Source organism: Chinchilla lanigera, unplaced genomic scaffold (assembly GCF_000276665.1).
Source record: "Chinchilla lanigera isolate Chin_1 unplaced genomic scaffold, ChiLan1.0 scaffold00001, whole genome shotgun sequence".
Lineage (NCBI taxonomy): Eukaryota > Metazoa > Chordata > Mammalia > Rodentia > Chinchillidae > Chinchilla > Chinchilla lanigera.
In genome coordinates this window covers 49,037,623-49,055,131 of record NW_004955402.1, presented here as the reverse complement: position 1 = coordinate 49,055,131, position 17,509 = coordinate 49,037,623, and positions in this window count along the sequence as shown.

The window sequence follows — 17,509 nt, the reverse complement described above, 5'->3', positions numbered from 1 at the left end:
TGTATAGTTTTTTCTCACTTAATGTATCTATACTGATACACTATTCAAAAGCTTGCTTAGAACGAGAAGCCCGATGAGTAAGTACTAAGTAATTGTACACAGCTGTCAACACCAACTCCCTCACTGTGCTTTGTTTACTTCTGCTAAATATACATTCTTTATTGAATTACTCAGACTGTTAGCTAATGATTAACTAACAAAGGAAACATTATGGCAAGACAAACATGAACTAATACCTTAATTTGCTTAAGTTTTAGATTTGTATTTTAATCTTATTCTGATATCTGCAGTTTCAGTTTGCAAAGTCAGTTCTCTTTTATTCCTATCTTTGCTTGTCTGCCAATAAATTGTGTCTGTAGAAGAGAATGTGTCTGCACTGGGAGTTAGCTACAGTAAGGCCCCAACTAAGAACATTTAAGTTGTGAACTTTTAAAGATATAAACAGACCTCCCATTTGGTACTTTTTATGCTTTATATTGTATATTTGTGTCAAAGGTGTATAAGACTCTGTCAGATTTCCAAACAAATTCAACTCACCAACAAATGTTTTCCAGGAATAGAGAACTCTTTTGTAAATTGGGAAGTACTATACTTAAATTTGATTTTGTCAATATGATCTAAAATTCTATACTACCTCTAGACACATTCCAATCAAAGGTGATAACCAGATTATCATATCTTTGTAGCTATTTATGACCCATATTTTAAAAGGGGAAGAGAAAGAATAGACAAAAAAAGCAATCATTTGTTTAAAAAACAAGAAAATATTTCACTTGTTATACTATTTATTTTTTAAATTTATGTATGTATGTGTGCACGGATGTATGCATTTGAGGCAGGGTCTCACTAGTAGTCCAGACTGGCCTTGAATTCACTACATGTACCAGGCTGGCTTTAACCTTCTGTGATCCTCTTGTCTCACCCTCCACAGGGCTAGGATTACAGGTGTGCATCACCACACCCAGCTTGTTATCTATGTGTGTAAGACCATTGCATGGTCTATTTTTTGAGAAAAATCTTAAACATTTAGAATATGTAGTCATAAAGAGACTTTGTGGGAATCTAATCCAAATCTTCTGGATTAGAAAGAATAAACCTATACCATTATAAAAGAATTTGATATTGAGAGACATGATGAAAAGGTTTGGAGGTTTTGGTACTACTCTACAAGTCTATTAATTCTCTCTGTGTATGATGGAATTCTCCATGTGTGTGGCTTCCAGGTCTTGAATTTGAAGTTATAAAGGTATACTTGGTTGACTTCATGTATTTTTCTAGAATCAATATGCTATTATTCTATGAAGAAATGATTTTTACCTAATGGAACACCTAAAGGTAAGGGTTGAGAGCCACTAGCTCTTAAAGCCTGGGACTTCTAAAGAAGCTACACTTTGCTGATTCATGATTTCCACCTAAATCCAGCCAAAGAACCCATTAATGATTGATGATATCTAGATGAATTTGCTAAGCAAACATCACATAAAATGAGATAGTCCAACATTTCTACCTTAAACATAAGACATTTATTTTAAGTATTTGTGAATCTTGAGCTAGGCATATCATTATCATTGATGCTTTTATTTTCATTCCTTTTTTGTACATGTTTGCAGTGCCTAACGTATACATTCCTCCTGTGGAGTTGGGATAGGTACCTAGCACATCTTAAATCCTTCCATATCGTGTCTCCTCCACTGGTGGAGAACCCATGGCAAGCACACCACTGCAGCAGGCTGTTTGTATCACTGAAAGCTCTCAATGTTTCGCCATCACAGCTCCCTCCCTCCATCTCTTGATCCCTTTCCCCTCTGAGAAGGATCTATTTCCCTACTTCCTGTTATCAGTCTGTTATTTTGTTTGTTACACATTGTGTTACTCATATAAGAGAAACTATACCCTTCTTCAAATAAAGCTTTCTCATTTCTCAAACTACATAATCATGTAATAATCCGTGTCTGGGCCTGTAACTCAAGAAGGTACCATAGTATCAGAGGAATCCTCATACAAAGAAGAATCAAAGTAATGTTCAATAATAAAATTTGATTGTGGACATTTTTATATATTTATGTTTCTTTTATTAAGTTTGTATAGCCATTAAAATATTTTAACTAGGGTCTGGGGATTTAGCTCAGTGCCAAAAGCGCCTGCCTGGTAAGCACAAGGTCATGAGTTTGATTCCTGGTACCGGAAGAAAAACCAAACAAACAAAATAAAATATTTTGACTGTATTATCTTAAAGAAATCTCTTGTCTAGCAATTTCAAACTAGCTGCATATAAATTTTCCTGGAGTAGTAGCCAGGCATGGTGGCACATGCCTGTAATCCCAGCAGTCTGGAAGAGTGAAGCAGGAGGACCACAACTTTGATCCTGACATAGACAACATAGTGGTGTAGTGTTAACCCCAAAGCCTCATGCACTCATGGGTGGGGCTTTTTACACTGATGGGAATTAGCATAGTTCTGGGTGTGGGTAATGGAAGCCCCACTCTGGGTGTTGGTAGCACAACTCCACAGCCTTATAGTCCAGATGGAATATAAAGGGAGAAAAGGAGACAGGCCTACTGCTGCTATTGCTTGGCTGCCTCTTGCCGTCATTGCCATGAACTATTTCTCCTCTGCCAAGTCCCTGTGCCACCCTACCCTTCCTTCAAGCTAGTCAACTATGGACTGAAACCTCTACAAACTGTGGCCTGAAACAATCCTTTCGTAACTTGCAGGTGTTGGGTATTCTGTCTCAGCAACAAGAAAAAGTAACTAAGACACTTAGAAAAGTCCTGCCTTAAAATAGAAAGGTCTGAGGATGTAGCTCAGTGCAGAGGACCTGGTTCAATCCCCAGTCCACAAAATAAGGGTTTTTTTTTTCCCCCTTGAGAAATCTTTCTAAATTAAGTACACTTGGCATTTATTTGATTATGCCTTAATAGCCATAATAACTAATGAATAATGACTATTTTGCCAATGCATTGAGAATAGTTTCAGCATTTACAATTGTGAAACGAAATATTAAGAGATAAGTATGCCTAGTTTCAGGTTTTACTTTGTCCTGGTTCCCTGCAGCTGATCATTGCTTCCCTTTCCCTTTCTAGTTACTTTGACTATTTCATGTAAATGTATTATGACAACAGCAATTTTCTTAACAAAAATAAAATAATTTCCACTTATAAAAATCTTACTTTTTCAGAAAGGCAAAAGATACTAACAGTAGTAACCTTGCTGTATGTGCTTCACAGGATGGATTTGGTTTTAAACGATTGCTAACAAAATTGAATTTTATTTAAATCAGCCAAAGAGTGAATACTGTGGTGATAGTCTGTTCACAATCATGAAATTGGGATCAAATGTCTGTAAACCTTTTCATTCTTTCATTTCAGTGCAATTTTCACCATTGAAAATCCACCCTTAGTTTTAATGGACATTTCTCAAGTTCAAAAATGATTGAAAGCAGTGAAGATAAAAATTTCTGGTGATATCCTGGGCTTCGTCTGCATTTGAGGAAGGGTCTGAACTGGGATGGCTGTGGCTGCTTGTACAGCTGTATCTTTCTTTTGTAGTTGTTGTTGTGTTTTTTTAACACTAAACTTCAGGGACTCTTTTAGAGCTTTGGTTTTTATTAGGTTTGCATTCTTACCGTTGCTTTCCATTCCAAATATGATTATTTGAAATTTTAATTCATAGTGTAATAATTGTATTTTTCTTGTATACAATTTTTTTTGGTACTAGGAGTCGAACTCATGACCTCATGCTTGCCAGGCAGGCACATCTGCCACTGACCTATTTCCCTGGCACTAATTGTATTATTCTTAATAACTACTGAGTGTCATGGGGCACAGCTGTAATTCCAGCACTGAGGGAGGCCAAGAGAGGAAGAGTGGAAGCTTAAGTCCCTCCTGAGAAACTTAGCGAAACCTCATCTCAAAATAAAAAAGACAAAGGGCTGGACCTGTAGCACAGTGGAACAGCATGCCTGGGTTTGATCCCCAGTACTGAAAATAAATAATAATTAAATAAATAAATTATTATTACATAATAATATATTTATAAAATACTGTATACATTACATAGTGTGTTATTAAAATATTATATATATACTAAAATAACCCCTCTGCATAAGGATGACTCTTAAAATGTGTCCAGATGATTCTGATAACTTCTACATCTTACATATGCTGAGAATTCTCCAAGCTGCTCTTAAACTTACAAACCTTTGGCCTTGAGTCTGATGCTTCCTTTGTTCCCCTGCTACTCTGCCAAATGATGTAGTGTCTGTGATTCCGACAAGTAACTCTAATGAAGCTACACAAATGCATGTCTGGCTCAAGTAACAACTGCATCTAAAACATTCAAAGCCAAATGTCAGCAGCAATATAACTCAAGCAAAGATTATTTTTAAATTCCCTTATATTTTGTTTAAACCATCAGTAGTCATTTATAGCAACAATTTGCATTATGCAGTTTCAGAGTTGAAGCACTTTGAAAGGCTACAGACTTGTGAAAGTACACGTCTGAACTCTTTGCAAAAGGAAAACTAGTCCAGTGTATTCAACTTGCTTGCACTGTGATATCTCAGAAGAAAGCCATCATATTCTTTATATATTAGTGGAAATTGGCACTTTGGCCTTGATAAACACCTGATTTTACAAAACTACAGTGTTTATATTTGTATTTATTTAAAATATGAACTTGATTAGATCTTCATTTAAACAATATCTTAATAATTTCACTGTGAATATGTAATAATTAAATTTCTTCTTTAGTAATTTAAAATAACATACTTGTAATTTTCACATTTCTAATTTCTTTACTAATAATTCATTGAATAAAAGATTCTTAATATTAAGTTAAAAAATTCAAGTAGTATTCTTAAGTAAATAGCATTCAGGAGAGGAAGTGCATATAATGTCAGAGCATAGAGTTAAGGTCTGGCTGAAGCACTTTTCTTTTCTTGTTGATTTTAAAAATGAGAGAAAGAAAACATATTAACAAACAGACACCCATTTACAAAACAGCATAAGAACAATACAAACAATACAGAGTTACAGACAAAGTGGTAGAAAATTAACAATATTTATTGTACTATGTAATGATATCTTCAGAGTGGTTTCTCAGGAAAACAAATAGAGACATGCAAGACTGATCACTCAAGTAATCATTTAACTGTTTCTTTCAGTAAAACAATAGAAGACAGTTGTTTAACTATGTTAGCTATCCTATATATATACTTACATAATTTCCCTTTCTTTTCCCTTCTCTTTTCCCATACCCCAGTTGCCCTTTACTTTTGAGCATTTTCCTTTCACTTCACAATGTCTATCATACCTCCTAGTTTTTATTTATTCTTTCAGGTCTTACACTAGTGAGACAATACGATGCTTACACATGCAGGTCTGATTTATTTCACTTATGAGCGTGGTCTCTAGTTGTAACCATTTACCTATAAAGGCCTCGAGTTTACCTTTCTTTACAGCTGAGTAATATTCCATTATATAAAAGTACCACAATTTTTTTATCCAATCCTCAGTGGATGGACATTTGGGTTGCTTCCACAGTTTGGCTATTACAGATTGAGCCACTATGAACATGGGTGCACATATATAGCTGTGATATGATTATCCCTGCTTCCTTACTCAAATCTTACTTCTATAGGTTAATGGCCTGTACTTCTGTAGCATTCCCTTGCTGTATATCCAACTTTCTATTTCAGTGTTTATATAAACATGTGACATTGTTTAATTATTTAAATTTCTCTCAGACTTCATTTTGCCTGGGTCTCTTTTAGTCCTTAGCTATATCTTATGTCTTTTGCTATGTTCTTTGCAGGCAAACACCATAGCATATACATAGCCTTTGTGATCAAACTGTAGATCAATTTAAATTTTCTAAAGAAAAAAATATATATGAATTTAAAACATGTGCTAGCTAATATCTGAAATACATAATGAAGAGTCCTGGTAAGTTAATCTTAGTAGAAGCATTACTTGATGAATTTGTTTATTCTATTTTTAATTGATTCTTTGGACTTATTTACCTTATTTTTACCTTAATTCAATCTAACTGTTAAGTCTGAGGGTTAGTGTTTGTGGTGGATTTGTGAACTCTTTTCCATTTGTGCAATACTTTCAGTAACAAAAGCCTGAACTTGTAATGCCCATTTTATGATGGAATTGTTTACTATTTCAAAATTAGTCAGAATTTTTTTGAAGTATATGCAAGTAGCAATTTTACATTGACAACTACTATTTAATTGTTTAATTCTGCTAGTGTTTTTTTCTTTGAACTCTTGATTATATTAAATAAACTAAAAAACATAATGAATATAATGCATTTTCACCGTAAAATCAGCAAAGATGCTAACACAATAAACTGATCATCTACCTCTATAAACATATACTTAAAGGATAATTTAAGCCACCAGCATGTAAATTATTGTACGCATAAAAATATTTACCATGTTATGATGGTGAATAAGAATGTCTGAATAAAAGTCCATTTGCTCCTTAAACTATACAATCTCAGCAGCATATCTTTTGCTAAAAATGATTCTTTAAACAAATTATAGTGAGACATGGAGTCTCATAGTAGTAGTTTTGCCAAATATTATCAATATGGGGAAGTTACAACTGAGGATGTCTCTTTTGAGGAGCTACTGTAGTTGTGAAGGTGAGTTTTCAAGGAAGGAAGCCAAAATATCACAGATTTCAGTGCTGATACCAAAATAGAGACATTTTTCCAAAAATAAATATTCTTCATGTTATTGGTTTTCATAGTTCTCCATTAATTGATTTTGACAATTTTAACCAGTATTTATCATGGTATATGGATGAGCATATTTTTATAGGTCTTCACACTATCATTACTGATGTTCTTCCTTAATATGTGAAAAGATTCTGTCACCAAAAACTTTGGGAAATGACAGTTTAATTCAGTCGAGGTAAGCAAATGTCACCCCAGAACACAATGAAGACCATAAAAATAGTGATGCTTGGTGTCAGTTGATTTCTTCTCCCAACAAACTGGTGTGGTCTATTTAATATACAAATCATTCAATGATTCACTTATATTATACTTTTTTGTTATAAAAAATTCATGTACTGCTTTTTCAGATTATTTTTATTCAGTAATTTGAAGATATGAAATTATTTGAATTCAAAGTGGATGTTCTGGACATATTTTTGTTGTGGATATAGACTAATATCTGCATTTTTCCCCCATATTGTTATTAATAAATTATAACAAAAAATTCTCAAGTTCTTAAGGATCTTTCATAGTTTTAGTGAATTTTGACATTCAACGATACCACTCACACAGTCTTCTAGGGATTTTTATTTAAAAATATAAAATTTAAATTATCCAGGTGTAATATTTTGGAACTAGTGTTGGTAACAGAATGTAGATTATGAGATCTGCAAAAAATACTTGATTCTCACTATTTCTAATAAATAACAATCATGCATGCTACTATTTAATTTATGCTGAGGAAAATATTTTTCTACTATCTAAATTATACTAAGGAAATATGTATATATAAGTTCAAAAAGAAATGATTGACAAAGAAGAGTTCATAAAGAATTATTCACAAAGAAGTGATTTTAAGCACTTAAAATATAGAAAGCTTTTTATTCAATTCTAGTTAAAATTGGTGTCATAAAAGTTGCTGCTTTAAATAGTGAGTTCCTTGAAAATGAGAAGCATGTTTTATTTATCTCTTTGCGCTCTATTTATATTGTTGATCTCTCATGTGTCAAGGTGATTAATTAGGACAATGAGCCAAACTGAAAATAACAATATAGGCTTCATTCCATAAGCAAGAAATAAAAATAGAATGGGCTCCTCAGTGCTCTATTCTCTCCAGGGAACGCAATTGGAGGTCAGGCAAAGTTCTGCAAATGGAAGGATTGCTCATTCCTTGAGTCCTTAGTAGAAGATTGTCCTCCTTTATGGCTCTGGGCCACTCTGGAGAGGGTAGGCAAAAAAAGAGCTGGGAGGGGAAAAGCACTGGGTAACTAATGAAGAGGTGTCCTAAAGGAGGTGCCTCCACTTGATATGCCCATAAATGTCAGAGGGCTGGTGTGGAAACATAGGAGTCCTTGTTTTTCACTCCTTCCAAACACTGTGATACTTTGATTATATTCTAATTCTTGCATGAGAAGAGCAGTTTTGCCTTTCAAGGTAAAACTCTGATTGTCTGTCGTCAGGACTAAAAGATTACACAAATGATTTTGGCTTAGAAAGTGGCTGATGCAGATATTTACCTGAATAATGTCAAATGAAAACAATGTAACTGAGCTAGACATGGTGGTGCAAATCTGTATTTCCAGCCACTTGGGAGGTTGAGGCAGAAATATGGTCTGAGAATGAAGTTTGAGAGTAGACCCAGCAACATAGTGAGACTCTGTCATAAAAAATAAGCTATTATCATGAGAGATGCCCATATAAATTTTCCAAGAACAGGATTGATTATGTAATGTCATAGATACACAAGAGTGTTATCAATACATTATGAATGATTCCATTAAAAATAATATTGTATAATTAAGTGTACATAAAGTACATATGGCATTTGAAAAAAATGAATCAATAATAAAACTTGTTGCTCCAAAGCTATATGAAAATACATCCAGATTCAACTTTCTTGCCAGGTATGGTATGGAGAACTATAATCTCATCACTCTGGAGGGTGAGGCAAAAGGCTACATAGTGAGTTTAAGCCCTCCCTGGAATACATAGTGAGACTGTTTCAAAAAAGTGCATCTCTTTAGAAACACATAAATAAAATGGACATCGTACCATTTCTTTAGATATATTTTAAAGAGTGCTGCATATTATTTCTACTTTGAATACCCAAAAGTATAAAATTGTCTTTCCCCTCTGTTTAATTGCATGTTCTTCCTGGGGGCTTGTTTCTTTTGGTGTTTTTGGAATTGTGGTCTCCCTTATCTCTTCCTGAAACAACCTTCAAAGCATTTTGGAGAACTGGTTGTTGTTCATGAATTTCTTCAGTTGTTCTTTGTCATGGAAGTATCATTTCTCCACTGATTTTCAAAAATAGATTTGTAAGGTATATCAATCTGGGCTGGAGATTATTTTGTTTTAGTGCTTAAAATATTTCACTGCAAGCTCTCCTTCACTTGAGGGTTGTGTTGTGAAGTCTGCTGTGATTTTAATGAGTTTACCTTTATAGGTGATTGGATTTTTTTTTCCCTGTAACTTCTTTTAATATTGTTCTTGTGCTGCATTTCTGGAATCTTGATTATTATATGCTTTGATGTGGATTTATTTTATTCATGGCTATTTGGACTTCTATGTGTCTCACTTATTGTGTGTCAGTTCTTTATCCATGATGGGGAAACTTTCTGCCATTACTCCTGTGAAGAGGTTTTTTATGGCATTTGTGCTATCTTTGGCATTCTCATTGACCCCAGTCCATTTTATATTGTCCTTTACTTCATCTTGAAGTTGTTGGATTGATTGTTCATGGTCCCTTGTTATTTTAAAGATGTCTTTTTTTGATGGTTGCTAACTATATCCTGTTTTCTAGATCTAATATTCTGTTTTTGCCTTTGTTCAATCTGTTCCATATTTATTCAATGGAAGTTTTCATCTCCTGGATATCTGTTTGGATCTGTTTCATGGCTTCCATTTCTTTCATATGTTGAACATTCATGTTTTCCATCATTTCCCTCAGTTCCTCTATATTTTTATCTGTGTCTTTGCTACATTTTTTGGGCATAGCTTTCATTTTGATTGTTCTTTCTTTTATTTTACCTGAAAGATTATTTTTTCTACAGCCACCTCCATTGGTTTCTTCACTTTTGCTGCTATCATTTCAGAAATTTCCAGTGTGTAGCTTCTGATTTCTTCTATGTCACTGTGCTCTAGACTTGTCCTGGGTGGGCTGGAGGTCCAGGGTTACATTTTGCTTCTAAGTCTTGTTATTTTCCATTCTCTAACTCTATGCTGTTTATTTTCTGTATTTGATGCTTGTAAGTTTCTTATGGCAGATAGCTTTACCACTACTATTGAGGCTTCCCTAGGAAATTGTTCTTTTGTAGAGGAATCTTCTAGGTCTAGGTGGTTCTGGTTCTTTGTGTATGTCTGCTATCTCTCCACTATGTCAAATATAGTTATTCTACCTTTTGAATTTATTAACAATGAGATGTTGCTGTCTGTTTGGCTCAGTATCCAGTCCTTCGTAACTGAACTATGTTTATGGTTATGACCCTAGACAATCAGTATTGTCATACAATGCAGAACAATTGATTACAACAGATATGACATCTTGGCTAAAGAAATACAAAGCCTTGAAACTGACAAACTGCGGCAACTCTTAATTTGGTTCCTTTGACTATAGGGGCAAGGTCTACAGTTATGTAACAAAACACAACATAAATTTGGAAGTTGTATGCAATGAGTTTTCCCCTAAGAGACTGATTTTGCCCTACAGTGGGAAACTTAAGAGCTATGGGAGAAAAAACAGAGATAAATGAGAAAATATATAATTGAAGAAATGTTGTAGGACAAAGGATGATCATACAAGATCTGGGAAGCTGCAGAAGAGGGCAGGAGAGAAGCAATGGGGGAGACAGACAAAGATTGTTAAAGCAAACCAGAGGGATGAAAGGCAATGTTCTCTCACACAAAGATATAATAAGACCAAGAGAAATAGTTGAGCAAAAAGAGAAAGAAGACAAATAGAACAAAAATATATGTATACACCTAAAAAAGAACAAAATGAAATAGAAAATGAAAGCAATGCACACAACAAAATCAAATACAATAAAATGCCTCTTGTGTCCACTATTCTGTGGTAGTGTCCAAATCAGAGCCCCACCAAGCCTGCAGTAGGATTAGTGCTGAATGAGGGGCAGATCATGGCTACAAATGTGGTGCTGTGGCCAGTCTAGTGGGCAGTTTTCTGGATGGCCTGCACATGTCTCTTTACCCTGTTTTTATCTCTGCATTGCTTTCATAATTCCCTTAGTGCCCTCAAAAAGAGATAGCCCAAGAATGCCCATTTGACCCAGCTATTCCACCTCTAGGTAGCTTCCTTGAAGAATTAGAAACATCATACCACTGTGAGACATGTACACCCATGTTTATAGCAGCACAATTTGTAACAGTTAAATCTTGGAAACAACCCAAATGTCCATCAGCGGACAAACAGATAAAAAAGATGTGGATTTTTTTTTTAAATAGTGGAGTACTAGTCAGCCATAAAGATGGGTAAACTTGAGACATTTGTAGGTAAATGGATGCACCTTGAGACCATAGTCTTAAGTAAAATAAATGAAACACACACGTATAAATCACATTGTTGCTCTCATGAGAGAAACCAAAAGTGTAAATAAGGGCCAAAGTGTATAATACAAAATGTGAAATAGGAGAAATTGTTCAAAAAAAAGGAAAACTAGGGAAGAAGAAAGGGAAAAGGAAGAAAAAGAAAAGAAAAATGATAAAAGAAGGATAAAGTGGAGACAAAGCTTTGTAAATAAGGAGGAGAAGAGGGGTTGAAGGGAAGGAAGGGTAATGGGAAAAAAGAAGAATGAAGATACATCAGTACAAGCACAAATTCCCCATGATGAATGTGAACATTATGTATGTCTAAACTGTACCATAAACTTAAAAAAGAACACATAAAAAATAAGCAATATAAAAATATCTTGAAGTAGATATTGCTTTTAAGCCTACTATACACCAACATGTAAGCAAAGATTTTTTCAAAGGCAGATTGACATTTTACTTCACAACAAATTCAGGTGAAACACAGAGGACTTGGCAGAGAGGCCAACATTTCACTATTATTTTAGTTACTTTTCACATTAATTACAGATTTTAATTATATCTGTGACATGCTTTCACTTTTGCTATATAATGTTATTTAACGATGCAACAAATTTTACTTGTTTAATGGAATTAATAAGTATTCCCCACACACAGAGGAATTCCTGTACAATGGCACAGGTCAAAGGGGTCATCCAAAGGAATGTTCCCCATGAGGGGAAATTATATATATATATATATATATATATATACACACGTGTGTGTAAAAGTGACAAAATTTTCAATAAGTACATATATTATCTACATCTTCTGGAATCAATGACAATACAATTTTACCTATCAGATTCTGTAAAATTCTATGAAATTTGTATAGAAAAATAATATTTTCTTTAATAGAATCATGCTATTTTAACAGAATAATAATATTTAATTTTAATAGAAGCATAATTTTTACGGAACACAGTGTAAATATTTGAAATCTTTAAAGAGTTACAACTTCATGTGTTGTCTACTTTTATCTATTTATACAAATTATTAAAATAAATCACAGTGACAAAAATCAAATGCTTCATTTAACCCTGGGAAGAGTCAAATGAGGAAACTAATATTAAGCTGCAATATAATTTTAGCAAGTTTTACTATTAAGGATAATTATTGTTACCTATCAAGAGAATTGTTGGCACTGAAGGAATATACTTCATTGAGTTTAAACATAATTATTTCCATGTACAAAGAATAATCTCTGTCAAGTAAGCTATAGCACCAGGACACCTAAATTCCAGTTCATGTGTATGAGTAGGAGTTATGAAAGTTACCTTTAGAATGCAAGGTCTAACTAGGAAAAAATTGTTCTAAAAGTAAACAGAATCTTTTTTGTTTAAAAATTTCACCAGAGAAAGAAATACTTATTTTCTGAAAACATATTCATTTTCACTGTTTCAGGACTTGCTTGGTTTTAAATTGATTGAGTGATGAGCTATGTAGTTTGTGACTGAGCCTCACCAGTGATTGATAAAAGCAATCCTTAACAACTCTGTTTTGATTCAAACCGCTGTTTGTGTCAAGTACTTAACAAAGCACTACAGGTTCACACAAGGAGGATTTGTACTTCTAACAACTTAGATTAAATTCTTTACTAGAAATAAACATACCAAAGTAAAAGAATAAAATTTTCTGCCTAAATACATTTAATGACCTAATTGTATAGTGAAGCTAACAACATATTAGGAGCCAGCAAGATGGGTTCTGAGGAAATCCTGAAGCATCCTACGTAAACACAATAATTGAGTGTAGAAATTTTTATTCTATCTGGCAAGACATAGCAAGCCGGAAAACTTACACTTTAGTCTGGAAGACTACAAAGACAAATGTCTTCATAATAAGCTGGGACACAAAGGGTTACACCCTGTGATAAGATAAAGCAGAGTTAAAATCAGTTCCACAGTTTCAGATCCCTACATTTCTTAAAGGAGTTGGGCAGATTTTTCTCCAGCACTGAGTGAAACAGAACAATAAGAAAAGATAAATAGTAGCAATAATAAGTATCACAACTCAGAATTATGGCAACAGACACACTACAGACTCTGCATAAATGGCAAGGATCATGAGAAAACTAAATGCTGTTGGCTTATATTAAAGAGATCGTAGGCTGGTGGTGTCCTAATTATCCAGCAGAAATAGACAGAGGCCGCAATTGAGAAGATGAATACTTCACCTTTGGCTTTTAATTTTCACAAGTAAAATTTCAATGGTAACTGTCAGATTTTGTCAAAGACAACCAGGTATAAGAAGTTATGTAGTATATTTTTTAAAAAATAGAAAAGAAAATCACATAAGCAAATATTGGAACTACTGAAAACAGATTGCAAAACAAATATACCTACTATCTTGACACAAGCAAAAGATACACTTGAAAATAACTGGAGCATACAGAAATCTATCTTTAAAATTGTGAATGAGTTCAATTTGGAGGATAATAGTGGGTCTTGAATTCCAAATATCTCCCATACATCTTCCCCCAAACAATGACTATTAAGAGTGAAAAATTCTGCATTTGACTCACCGAAGAAAAAAAATGTAAGACTATGAGTAGTATAAGCATTGTGTTGGAGGAAGAATTGGATATTTGGTTTAGTATAGACAAGATTTTGAGACATCACAGTTAAACAAAAGAAGGAAATATGATGTGTATCTACGTCATTCTCTATCATCAAGATTCTTACAAGAAATTACATAGAAGATGGCAGAACAGAATAATACATCGTCTAAGAACCCTGCACTCAAAAGGAATAGGAACCCACAAAACCTTCTTCTGTATTAAACTATTGCTACAAAAAACAAAGTTATAGAACCACAGTAGAAAACAATAATCAATCCATTTCCTCTGATGAATTTTGCTTAAGATGCAGAACATGAAGTTGAAGAAAATAAATCATAACAGTTCAAACTGGATCCATGTTATTTAAACCAGCACTTGGAGACAGAAGCAATGAGAGTAACTCTTGCACTGAGAATTAATAAAATTTAGAGAAACTGACAAAACAACGTAATGACAAACTAAAACAAGAGTTGAATAAAACTAGAAAGAAAATGAGTACAAATTCATATTCTAATGAAATTTAAATTTAAAAATATCTCAGAGAGAATAGATTGAAGTAATAACATGTTTAAAGGCTTTGGTGAAATGCAGAAAGATTGCTGATACAAAAAAAGAGATGAAAGAAGATGTAAAATGGATCAAAGAAAAATAGTTAAAATGAAATATACACAAAGAAGGACTGGAATATGAATAATTAATATCTACACAGCAAAAAGTTAAAACATAGAAGCAGAACATTCAGAAATTTAACTCAAGACACTTGTCCAGAAAAAAAAATGAGTCCAGGATCTTCAGAAGGAAACAATCTACTGGTACCAGGGGAAATTGCCTCAAGCACAAGTATTTTTGAAAAGAATGACTTGCCTTTAAAGATTGAGAAGAAAATTACTGAGAGTATCCAAGCATAAATGAAATATTTGTGGGAGAAAGAAAATTAAACTAGTTCATCTTTCTCAAAATAAATATAAAGCAATGCAATTACATTTTCTAAACCTTAAGAAAAACTGAACAGTTTTTTTTTTATATCAAGTCAAGATGTCTGTATTAGTTTTCTATGGCTAACATAAAAATTTTTCACAGATTAAATGGTTTAAACAATGAGAATTTATTTCCTCACAAGTCTGGAGGACTAAAGTGTGAGGTCAACAAGTGACAAGATAAAGTTCTTCTAGGCCTTCACCTCCTGGCCTCTGGATGGCTGACAGCTCACTCTTTAAATAGTTTTCTCTCTGTGCATGTGTACCTCAGTCAGTCTTGTTAGGAGGACACCAGTCATATTGGCTTAGCACCCACCTGTATGACCTCATTTAACCTAAATTAAATCTTTATAGATTTTTTTTCTCTTAGTGCTGTCACATTCTGAGGTATTGGATTTCAACGTACACATTTTGGGTAGGCACAGTTCTGCACATAGCAGTGCATTTCAATAACCAAATGCTTAGAAAAATAACATTGAAAAGACAATAAGAAGCAAACCTTATTCAAACGTACACAGTCTCAACTGAAACTAAACAACAAAGTAGAAAAACCTGCAAAATTCCAACTACACATAATGTTTCTCAAAGGGGTTTTCTGGCTGATTGTATTTCACTAAACTCAAAGTATATAAGGCTCTTTTTTGATGTAAGAAATCTTTGAACTTGGTAGTAAATTATTGGTTTGGTAACATGCATCAAATGGGAGCACACAAGTTTGAATATTTGGCACATGTAAACCAATCATATGATGGCAACTTGTATAAGGATTTTGAAATCATTTTTTTCTCTTTTCATGTACCATCTGCATATGTCACACTCATACTAATAAAAAGATTCAGTACTCATTATTAATACAGCTTTTTATCTCAATACAGTTAAACTATTTCAAAAAATCTATAATGTTTTTCATCTGAAAAATTATTACTAATTTTTTTCAAATATAACCTCCCAAGAATGGTTGGTGTTAGTTCTCTTAAATTCAATAATATGGACTCTTGACCATTAACATCATATTTCATAGTGTTGAGATAGTCTTGTAGACACCCCTTTTGGGAATACGTACACTCCTATCATTGTGTTCTAAATGAATGATCAGTCCACTTCCCCGTGTATCTATCTGTAACAGTTACTTGTGGTATGCTTAGACAATTGCCTATTGATATTTAAATGCATATTTTTCTAATTTTAGCATTTATTATTTTCCCTTGTCCATGTATTGTTTCCTGTATTTCTTTTCTTTCTATTTTTAAGTACACACCTGCTTGGTCCAAATTTCTACAATGTAAAGACTCTTTCGATGTATACAAGAATCTTTCAGAAAAAATTAAAATGTGTGTTCAAAATTCTTAATCTCCTGTGCCTGGTTACTTGGATTTTCTTGATGGCACATCCCTTAAATAAATGAACGAGCTTTTCAAATAATTTCTAATTTCAATGTTTGTGCTTATGTCTTTATAGCAAAGAGACAAATGATAAACCAAGAAAAATCGGTAATGTTACAATTTGACTTGGGGTTCTTCTCTACCTGTTCAAAATGACATCCACACAGTATGTATTTTAGATTTTCAATTTTAAAATTCATTCCCCTCTTGTTTCTTTATATTCATTTCCAGTTCTAATGAGACATCAAATTACCTATCAAATTAATATAATTATAAAAATATATCCCAACCCATTAATAATTTTTTAAAAACCTTAAATGACACATTGCCTTTGTATTTTACTCAAGATAAATTTCAGCAATGCTTTTTACATCTCTTCCAGTAAAACACCTTTCCAGTAAATTATTATGTGCTGATCTTCATTTTATGCAAAAAGTTCTTGAATATTATAGTCTTTTGAAATGGCACCTTGCCATCAGCTTGTCATAAAAATGTTTTCGTACTTGATAACATATCAACATACCAATGATTATATAAGGAATTCTGACTTCACCATCTATATATTTTGAGCTGTACATCTCTTTTGAAACATACAGGCCACTTCATAGCATTATATTTAGTGACATGTTCATATTTAATCATTTTATACAAATTCAAGGTTGTTGAAGATATGAAACACGTTTACTTGCAAACTACAATGGGTAAATAATTTTACAGGTTAACAAAACACTGTGTATGGCATGATGAAAAAATAAAGATAACGATTTTCATAAACAACACCGAACTGGTTTGAAATATGTTGTACTAATTATTCCTTCATATTTGTTTGCCTTATTTGCATAACATCAAGCTATCAAAGCATATGTGTGTTAAAATACCCAAATTGCTTTATTCACACTACATGACGACTACAGCAATTCTTCTCTGATTTTACATAGATTAAAAATTTGGCACAGGATAAAGAATCTGCTTTACCTGTCACTTTTCTACGATGCTTAGTACATAAAATTTTGTGAAGGTGTAGTCTTTGCTGCAAGATGTTTCTTATCCTCAGGAACACTGAAATTACACCTGGGTGCTGCTTTGTACTTTTTACCTAAGATGGTAAATCCGTCAGTCAAGAAATAAGGTTTAAAAAGACTTCCAATTTAGATGTCTAATTATAAAGGAAATTAAAATTTATTTATATACTCTCACTTTTCTTAGAATAAAAGCACATTTCATGAGCCATTTTATGAATAAATATGTGCGTGATTTGAGGTTACAAATTAAATTTG